The sequence below is a fragment of the Nicotiana tabacum genome, chromosome 6 (genome assembly GCF_000715075.1).
Source record: "Nicotiana tabacum cultivar K326 chromosome 6, ASM71507v2, whole genome shotgun sequence".
In the NCBI taxonomy this organism is placed as follows: domain Eukaryota; kingdom Viridiplantae; phylum Streptophyta; class Magnoliopsida; order Solanales; family Solanaceae; genus Nicotiana; species Nicotiana tabacum.
Window position 1 is genome coordinate 172,770,361 of NC_134085.1, and position 10,184 is coordinate 172,780,544.

The window sequence follows — 10,184 nt, forward strand, 5'->3', positions numbered from 1 at the left end:
GTTATCTTTTGAATCCCTCTGCAAATCCCCTCAAGAAGCTCCAAAATCGCCCAAAAATGGTGAAAGTTAGCTCCAAAATTGCGGACAAGGGCTATTAAAACATTCTGCCCAGGCTTTAAAAGGCTTCTTCGCGAACGCGGGATGACCATCGCATTCACGATGAACAAAAACCAACCATCCAAAAATTTCTCTATACGTTCACGACACCAGCCTCACGAACGCGATGCACACTTGATACAGAACTACGCGAACGCGGCCCAATGCTCGCGAACGCGATGAATAACTTCTCAAACCCAGTTGACCATTTTCTTTCTATGCGAATGCGGCATGGACCTCGCGAATGCAATACACGAGACTCTACCCCTTCACGAACGCGTATCCCTCATCGCGATCGTGAAGGCCAATTACTCAACCTCACCAGCTAACCCTTCGCAAACGCGAGGACCTGCCCGCGAACACGAAGGCTAATTTTCCTGAAATCCTTCAGCAGTTTTCTGCAAATTTTCAAAACAAGAAATGGTCCGATTGACCACTTGAAACTCACCCGGGGCCCTCGGGACCTCAACAAAACATGTCAACACATCCCATAACATCATTCGAACTTGTTCCAACCTTCGGAACACTCAAAACAATATCAAAATATCAATTTACATCGAATTCAAGCCTAAGTTTTCTAAAAACTTCCGAAACACGCTTTTGATAAAAAAACCAACCAAAACACGTCCGAATGACCTGAAATTTTGTACACGCATCCCAAATGACATAACTAAGCTACAACAACTCTCGGAATTCCATTCTGACCCACGGATCAAAATCTCACCTATCAACCGGAAAGCGCCGAAATCTCAATTTCGCCAATTCAAGCCTAAACCTTCCACAGACTTTCAAAATGCATTCCGATCATGCTCCTAAGTCCCAAATCACCTAACGGAGCTAGCCAAATCATAAAAAATCCGATCCGAGATCATATACAAACAAGTCAACTCTTGGTCAAACCTTTCAAATTTCAAGTCCAACTGAGAACTGTTTTCATCTAGATTCATTTCGATTACCCTGAAAACCAAAACCAACGATTTACATAAGTCGTAATATATCACACGGGACAAGACATGCCCGAGAACTGGGATTAAAGTGCAAAAGCTCAAAACGACCGATCGGGTCGTAACATCCTCCCCCACTTAAACATACATTCGTCCTCGAACGTACCCGGAGTCGTTCCAAAAGCCAACCAATCGCTGACTAACCTTACCATACGCATACCCGGGGGTGATCCCGCGTCACCCTATCTCACATAGGTTCGATAACACAATATAACTGAAATTTCACAATCCATCCTAGTCCATAAACCATAGAACCACATTTCTGCTTCTAAAATCCTCAATACAATTAGAATCCCACATTTATGCTGTGAATGAGTCCAAACAAGATGTAACAAACCATATCTGCTATTTCAGGCACAATCACATGATATACCACATAACTCAAACACTCGCAGCGATAACTTCTAATCACAGCAGTTGCACATAACAACTGAATACCGATAGAAAACCTCTTAACAACTAAAGTATCATTCCAACACTTCCATATACTGCCAATGGTAAATGAAGCACGCAATAAACCATAACCATTTCTCAGATCAACCATCCATAAGGCTACTTCTCCTTTGGCAAGAACCATAGAAAATTTTTGAGCCGAACCTCGATATTTATCCGTCAAACATGCTGAAATCGAATCTGTTTGTATTCATTAAAAACCCCAATGATCTCATCTCATCCAACACAGTTACTATGGTGACATGACACATCAAAACAGGCTAAAACCACAACTTGTGCAGTCCGCGCACCAATAAGCAACAATCCGAACATACTCACATCATGAAACTGACTCAAATGAAAGAGTTGTACCTCAAACTCACCAGTACCATCACAACACACGGCTGAGAACCCGTTTCACATCATAGAAATAGAACACACGAATCTAACCTGCAAGGTCATATTTCTACATAGCTTCGCTACCACTCGCGATCCTATCTAAACACTGCTCCACATGAAACACCTCAGGTCACTATGCTCGAAATCGATAACCACGCTCAATTGATGTCTGGAACCAAAGCAAATCATTACACCCACGATGAAACAAATAACATACACCACGTAAAACCGATAGGACATAACCGATACACCATTCACCGAGCAACTCCCAATTACTCTTCCCGCTCGACTTCCATTATGAAACTCCGATAGAACCGCACTATAGGTGCCTATAACCAACAGATCGTAACGTCTCGCAACATAGAAAGGTAACTCATAGATCCCCCTAATTGCTAATAGCTCCAAAATAACTGAATCAACACATCCTTCACCAATAGCAACTCGAAGTCAACAAAACTGTCTCGATGCCGGACACATATCCATATAGGTCTACCAATGGACCACACATAAACTCTAGTTATACAACAGATAAATAATCCTTCGAAGGTTCACAATGACTGAATCATAGTACATACTAACATCTGACTAACTTACCCACATTTTTCCATCCGCAACCACGAGCTAACCTGTATATGAGAACTTACAGTCTCCAAGTCCATAGAACACACGAATTTCCATATCTGGTCCCAATTCTGCCACTCACATGCATAACTTACCTCTAGAACTCAATCTTTCCATGAGAGATACTCTAAGATTCTTCTGTACTGCCAAGCAAACTTGAATATCAGTAGCTAACCTGACGAGAAGTGCTGCAATACTACCGAAGTACCATCAACTCAATCACATTGCCTCTTTCTGGAACATATACCCTCATCAAATCACCTCAATTGGCATTACCATTTCCTTAATCATCTGGAGATCCCCTATCAAATCATCTGAAGTTCATTTCTCTAATTATCTGAAACTGCCCGCGTTGCTTAAGAATTTATGATCTTCCATTCAAATCTAAACTGTGACCTTACACATGCAAATCTCAATCTTACACAACATATCGCATAAACTGTACCACTTTAGGATAACCGGGAGAACTTCATATCCCTTCCGAGCCACAAACATCTACGTACTCAACTAGTCAAGGACTTTCCATTGGTACCAATCTAGAAGAAAATCACTATACATCCCATGCTTCGCATGCCCATAGAAGATATACATCCCCAAACCGCGGTAAAAACCATTAAGAACTCTCCAAATCCCATTTGCACAAATCTAAATCGTTAGGACTGGTTCCTTCTAACTTGACCGAACTATGCAGGTCACTAAAACCCAAGAGAATTGCCGCGAAACACCTGTAGAAACTCATTATCTCGTAAGTATCCAAAGAGCTAATCATATTCTTACCATACTAACTCAGCCTACTACCCAACTACCTCATCTATCCGAATTTCCTTCCGATTTACCTTCAACTTGATACTCATTCTTGCTATAACATCACAATTCCTCAACCCAGACTTCCCACACCGGACCCAAGCATAAAGTCGCATCGTTTAAGGCTCATAATCCGCCGAATACTTTCTCAAATACTTCTACGAGCAACACGATCAAAACACTTTACTCTGAAGAGACTTCCTGCGAATCTAAATCTGTTACCTTTACCTTCGTGATACTGATATATAGAATCCCATAATTAACATAGAAATACCATAAGTCTTGAACCCTTCTAATGAAAACTCGATTTCTAACCACATATACAACTTTGAGATACCCAATTGTTACATGTAGCATCTTGAACACATTAGAACTATTCTCGAGAGTCATTCACGCCATTCAAATTGCAATTAACCCGATCAACAGAACCGAACAACCAGTGCCTCATTAGCACTTCTGACACTGCAACATATAACCTTACCTTAGTCAAAAAAATTTCTTTACTCGAGCCATCCTCGGGCTCAATCTTCGCAAACCAGAACTGATTTCACCACACGCCTCAAACCGGAACCAACATAGCATATAATTGTGCAACCAACTAATCAATAGCAAACTCCCCCACTTGGCTCGAAGCTATAGATCAAAACACACACAATAACTCATAACGCATATACTTTATTGTTGCCATAATACCATAGTGATATTAACTCAACCCTTCATAAGATTGTGGAACACAGACCATCTGGTACTCCATATCTTCTTCAAATCTCGCATTCATTATCATAGCAGCTAAATCCACTCTCTTAAACGACCCAAAACTTAAATTCCAACACATATATTTCACTTGTAAATGAGATCTTCTAACAGACAACATAAGGATCACACCACTTCAGAACACTCCGCAGGAGATAATCCACCTGCTTCGCCTAAATCTAACATTTCTGTATACCTTCCACCGTCATACACATTACCTAGTCACTTAGACTTCCTGACTCTGAACACATACCGCAACATGAAATTTACTTCGCTCCCAACTAGGAGACATGAAAAGATTCTTCACGCACCCATAACTCGGGGCTACATATCCAATCACCATGGAAATCAAACACTTAATAGTTCATCTACCCTCCAACAGACCCTTCTTGTTGTTTCCAAACATACTCATCACGTAGCTATCCAGCCGTCGCTTCCACTAATATGGACAATACCGAGCATATAAGTTCAAAAATACTTGCTCGCACAATCAACACCTCAGTGCTCAAGCCATAGGCAAAGATCCGGCCTCAAGTCCTCTAGACTGGCCCCAAACATCAAACTCACAGAGGCCACATCTCGCCACTCGATCAGAGAATCACAAGCCATCAAGGCACATCTGATACTGAGCGCTCATACGCGCATGCGAATGCGTGGAAGGAATTTCAAGAGTTACTTTTCAAGCTAAATCAAGGACGCACGATAAGAATTCAAGAATGTAAAGTTTTCCTAAGGGTTCTGCAGCCTCTCGAGGATAAATATAGACGTCTCTGTACCGATCCGCGAGACTCTACTAAACCTGCTCATGACTTGTGAGACCTATATAACCTAGGCTCTGATACCAACTTGCCACGACCCTAAACCGGCCCGGTTATGATGGTGCCTCTCGTGAAGACAAGGCCAGCCGATACAACACTCACATTAACCCTTTTATCATTAAGAGTCATTTCTAAACCTTTAATTAAACAATATTTCATAATATAAGTCTACATGAACAGTGCGAAAATAATATACAAGCCCAACATCGGGGTGTCACTAGTCATGAGCATCTATCAAGGTCTAAATATAACAAAAGTCTGAGAATGTACTAAATACAGTAATAGAAATGAGAGGAAGGAACTGGTGCTGCGAACGTCGTGCAGCCACCTTGCTAACTCTGATGACTCCGCGTCTGAACAATCAACACCTGCTATCGGGTTCCGAAATACCTGAATCTGCACACGAGGTGCAGGGAATAATGTGAGTACTCCAACCTAGTAAGTAATAAGAGTAAATAAAGACTGAGCAGTAGGAAATAATAAATTCACATTTATGTTAACCCAATAAGCACAACAGGCTTTCAATTCAGAATACGAGTCAGTCGTCTCATTTAAAATCCAGCTTTTGGTAAAAATCATTTAAAATACCTTCCAGCAATTTCAGTAAGGGTTCAATACCATTTGTAATAAAAGAGATGAAAACCATAATCGGCCCCTCGGGCAAAATATAGTTCGTAAAACAGCCCCTCGGGCAAAACAGTATTCATAAACACCTCATAACTTGAAAATTTCAGTGGAAATAACCAATGCCAAATCAGTGATTAAATTCTGAATATCTCATAAACCCCAATTTAAAGGAAAGTTGTTTTAAAAAACATTTATCTAGCATTTTCGACAGAGGATTAGTGTAAAGATGAGTGAAAACAGCCATTTAAATCAACATATTCGATAGAAACTCACTCTAAGGAGAAGTGAAAATCAATAAGTTCATAATCAGGCCCTTCAGGCAAACATCACTCATGTGCATGTATATAGCCATCGCCACTCGGGCTAGCCTCTTAGTCACTCGTGACTCAACTCCTACCAATCAGGACTCACACTTAGCACTCATGCTTAATAGGTACCAAATAGTATCCGCTGCGGCGTGAAGCCCGATCCATATATCTCGTCGATGGCGCTCACTGGGGGTGTGCAGACTCCGGAGTGGCTCCTATAGCCCAAGCGCTATATCGTTGCGGCGTGCAGCCCGATCCAACATATCGATGTGGCGTGCAACCCGATCCATATAAGTATCGCTGTGGCGTGCAGCCCGATCCGTATCGATCCATATATATATATATATATATATATTGTTGCGGCGTGCAGCCCGATCCATAGATATATAATCCTCACAACTAGGCCCTCGGCCTCTCTTAGTCATTAACTTCACCATCAAACTCTCAGTCATTAACTTCACCATCATACTCTCAGTCTATCTCAGTCATCAATCTCACAATTAGACCCTCGGTCTATCTCAATAAAATAGGGATCTCAGCCCAAAACAGTTTCCACACTTTTAAGAATATAGTGATAAAGCCAGATTTGAGCATTAAATAGGTAAAACATGACTGAGAATGCTTTCAAACAAATAGAGTGAGGAAAGATAGTAAAAATACCCCTAAGGGTCTCAACAAGTCGGCACAAGGCCCCAAACATTGCATACAACCCAAATTATAATAACATCAAACAGTTAACTATCAAATACGCATTAAAATAGTCGTTCGGGATGGACTAGGTCACAATCCCCAGTGGTTCTCTATCCCACGCTCGTCATCTAGCGTGTAAGTCACCTCAAAATAACACAGCGATGTATAAATCCGGGGTTTCAAAGCCTCAGGACAATATTTACAATCATTACTTACCTCGAGCCGGCAAAATCTCTAGCTCGCGACACCTTTTCCCCTCAAATTGTCCTCCACGAGTGTTGAATCTATCCAAAATCAGAACGAATACATCACAATATGCTAAGGGAACAAAGCCCAAGCGAAACAATCAATATCGGGCACAAATCCCGAAATTACCAAAACCCGAGCCTCAAGCCCACTTCTCGAAACTCAGAATTTCTTACATCATTAGGTTCCTTATCTCCCCACGAGTTAATACATATCAAAATTTCTCAAATCCGACCCCAAATGGTCCTTCAAATCCCAAATCAAAAGTCCAATTTCTCAAGCCCTAGTTCTTCAATTTTAGGCTTAGTTCCATGATTAATTAGGTGGAGTTCACATATGAATCGAGTATTGAGTTCAAAAATCTTACCTCCAGGTGTTATCTCTTGAATCCCTCTTCAAATCCCCTCAAAGGGCTATTAAAACATTCTGCCCAGGCTTTAAAAGCCTTCTTCGCGAACGCGGGATGACCATCGCGTTCGCGATGAACAAAAACCAACCATCCAAAAATTGCTCTATGCGTTCGCAGCACCAGCTTCGCGAATGCGATGCACACTTGATACAGAACTACGCGAACGCGGCCCAATGCTCGCGAACGCGATGAATAACTTCTCAAACCCAGTTGACCATTTTTCTTCTATGCGAACGCGGCATGGACCTCGCGAACGCGATGCATGAGACTCCACCCCTTCACGAACGTGTAGCCCTCATTACGATTGCGAAGGCCAATTACTCAACCTCACTAGCTAACCCTTCGCGAACGCGAGGACCTGCCCGCGAACGGGAAGGCCAATTTTCCTGAAATCCTTTAGCAGTTTTTTGCAATAATTCAAAACAAGAAATGGTTCGATTGACCACTCGAAACTCACCCGGGGCCTTCGGGACCTCAACCAAATATGTCAACATATCCCATAACATCATTCAAACTTGTTCCAACCTTCGTAATACTCAAAACAACATCAAAATATCAATTCACATCGAATTCAAGCCTAAGTTTTCTAAAAACTTCCGAAACACGCTTTTGATCAAAAACCCAATCAAACCACGTCCGAATGACTTGAAATTTTGCAGACACATCCCAAATGATATAACAAAGCTACAACACTCTCGGAATTCCATTTCGACCCCTGGATCAAAATCTCACCTATCAACCGGAAAACGCCGAAATCTCAATTTCGCCAATTCAAGCCTAAACCTTCCACGGACTTCCAAAATGCATTCCGATCATGCTCCTAAGTCCCAAATCACCTAACGGAACTAGCTAAATCATAAAAATTCTGATCCGAGATCATATACAAACAAGTCAACTCTTGGTTAAACCTTTCAAATTTCAAGTCCAACTGAGAACTGTTTTCATCTAGATTCATTCCGATTACCCTGAAAACCAAAACCAACGATTTACATAAGTCGTAATACATCACACGGGGCAAGACATGCCCGAGAACTGGGGATCAAAGTGCAAAAGCTCAAAATGACCGGTCGGGTCGTTACAATGGCATATAGCGAGATTAAATTTTAAGTATTATCCTTATGCTAAGAAAGTGGGAGATTTGATTTAAACCGTCCAAATAAACCAGAATAAATATAGAAAATTCATATAGTCTGACTCTAGTTAATTTGGGGGGAAATCAGAAATAGCCAAATTTACTACTAATAATTGAAAAATAGACATAGTTTTAAAAGTAATTGAAATTTAGTCACTTTTTCATGTAAAGAAATAATTGAAACAAAAACACCCTTAAAATTTTGATAAAATTTCAGCATAATATGCTGGAGTTCGAATTTTTTTACATATGAGATTTCAGTATAATATGCTGGAATTTTATAATGTGCTGGAGGTCTAACATAATATGCGGGAAGTTTAAATGGAGGAGCTTCATAATCCAGGATATTATGCTGAAATTTTCCGTGCTGGAGTTCCAACATAATATGCTGGAAGTTTATATGCAAGAGTTCCATAATCCAACATATTATGCTAGAACTTTCCGTATTTCAGCAAAACAGTGGCTATTTTTCAATGACTTAGCAAACACTTGCTATTTTTTGATTACCAATTCGAAAACTGGATAGGCCGTGCTATTTTCACACTTAATTTGGATTTGAGTTGTCAAATTAATGGGCTTATAGCTGTGATGCTATCTTTCTCACACATCATAGAAAGTGACAAAGTAGAGTGGGATCTGAAAACTCCAAATCTTGATAGTGGGTTGTGTTGACCCACCATCTTAAGTCTTGAAATAGAGAAACATCACATATATATAAAGTTATAAAATGTTTAGACATGACTTAGAAAGACATATTTAGCAAAGAAAAGAAGGGTCAATATTAGTGAATTTGGCCTTTGGAACAACTATAGATTCTCCTACCCTGCCTTCATTTCCAAGAAAAAACAAGTAGAAAACCATCACACATAAAGATTGAAGAGAAAAGATGGCAAGGGAATTGAGGAGTTTGATTGATAGTGAAGGCTTTGGTAATATTGGAACTAACATTTTGGTAACATTCTTGGGAATATTGGCTGCGGTTTTCGTCGTAACGTTCATAATATTGTCATGTGCACAAGGGGAAGTGCCAAGAGATAAATCAGTAGCAAGCCTATGGAGGCGCAAGATGTGCAGCATGCTGTGGTGCAGGTTATGGTGGAAGATGTGGTGCTTGATACACAACTGAATTTAGAATTTAGAGTCAGTGACTTGAAAACGAATGTGATTTTAACATATGCATATATTAAATTTTTTGCATATATATAGATAGTTCAATAAAAAATAAGGAATTCATTTGAATCATAGAATCCACCCTAAATCCGCCTGGCTGTGTTTTTCTAGTCATAAACAATCTCTTGTACTCATGCTAAAGATGAAAGTTAATATAGAAATCCTCTTAAGTTAGAAGCCTAGAATTAACTAGAAAGCATGCAGAGAAGCAAAAACCACTGATGTTAATGCTGATGCAGTAGTTTTGACTTTATCTAGTTGATTTTGGTTTTTCTGTATTCTTCTACTAGTTTTCTTTTTAAATAATCTACACTGCATTCGTCATCCTTTAAGAAAAGGATAGCATTCTCAAATAATCAATGATGGGAAAGAAAAATAAACAATAATTATGCTCGAGGCTCAAGCTTTACTCTTTCTTTCTGTTCTACTTAAGTTTTTTCCTTTCTTTCTTTTTCCTTTATACTCAAGTTACTATTCCATCTGAACACATGGGCAAGAAAAAGTTATCAATGAAGTGATGTTATATGTTTGAGGTCAAGCGCTCAAACTAAAGGTGACAAAGGAGTTTGAATTCTGCATTTGCTGATTAGAAAAAGAAAGTTATAATAGAGCTCATGTTATTTTGACATAAGATTTATTGCTTCCTGGAAGTAACTTGAGCAAGATAAATCCATT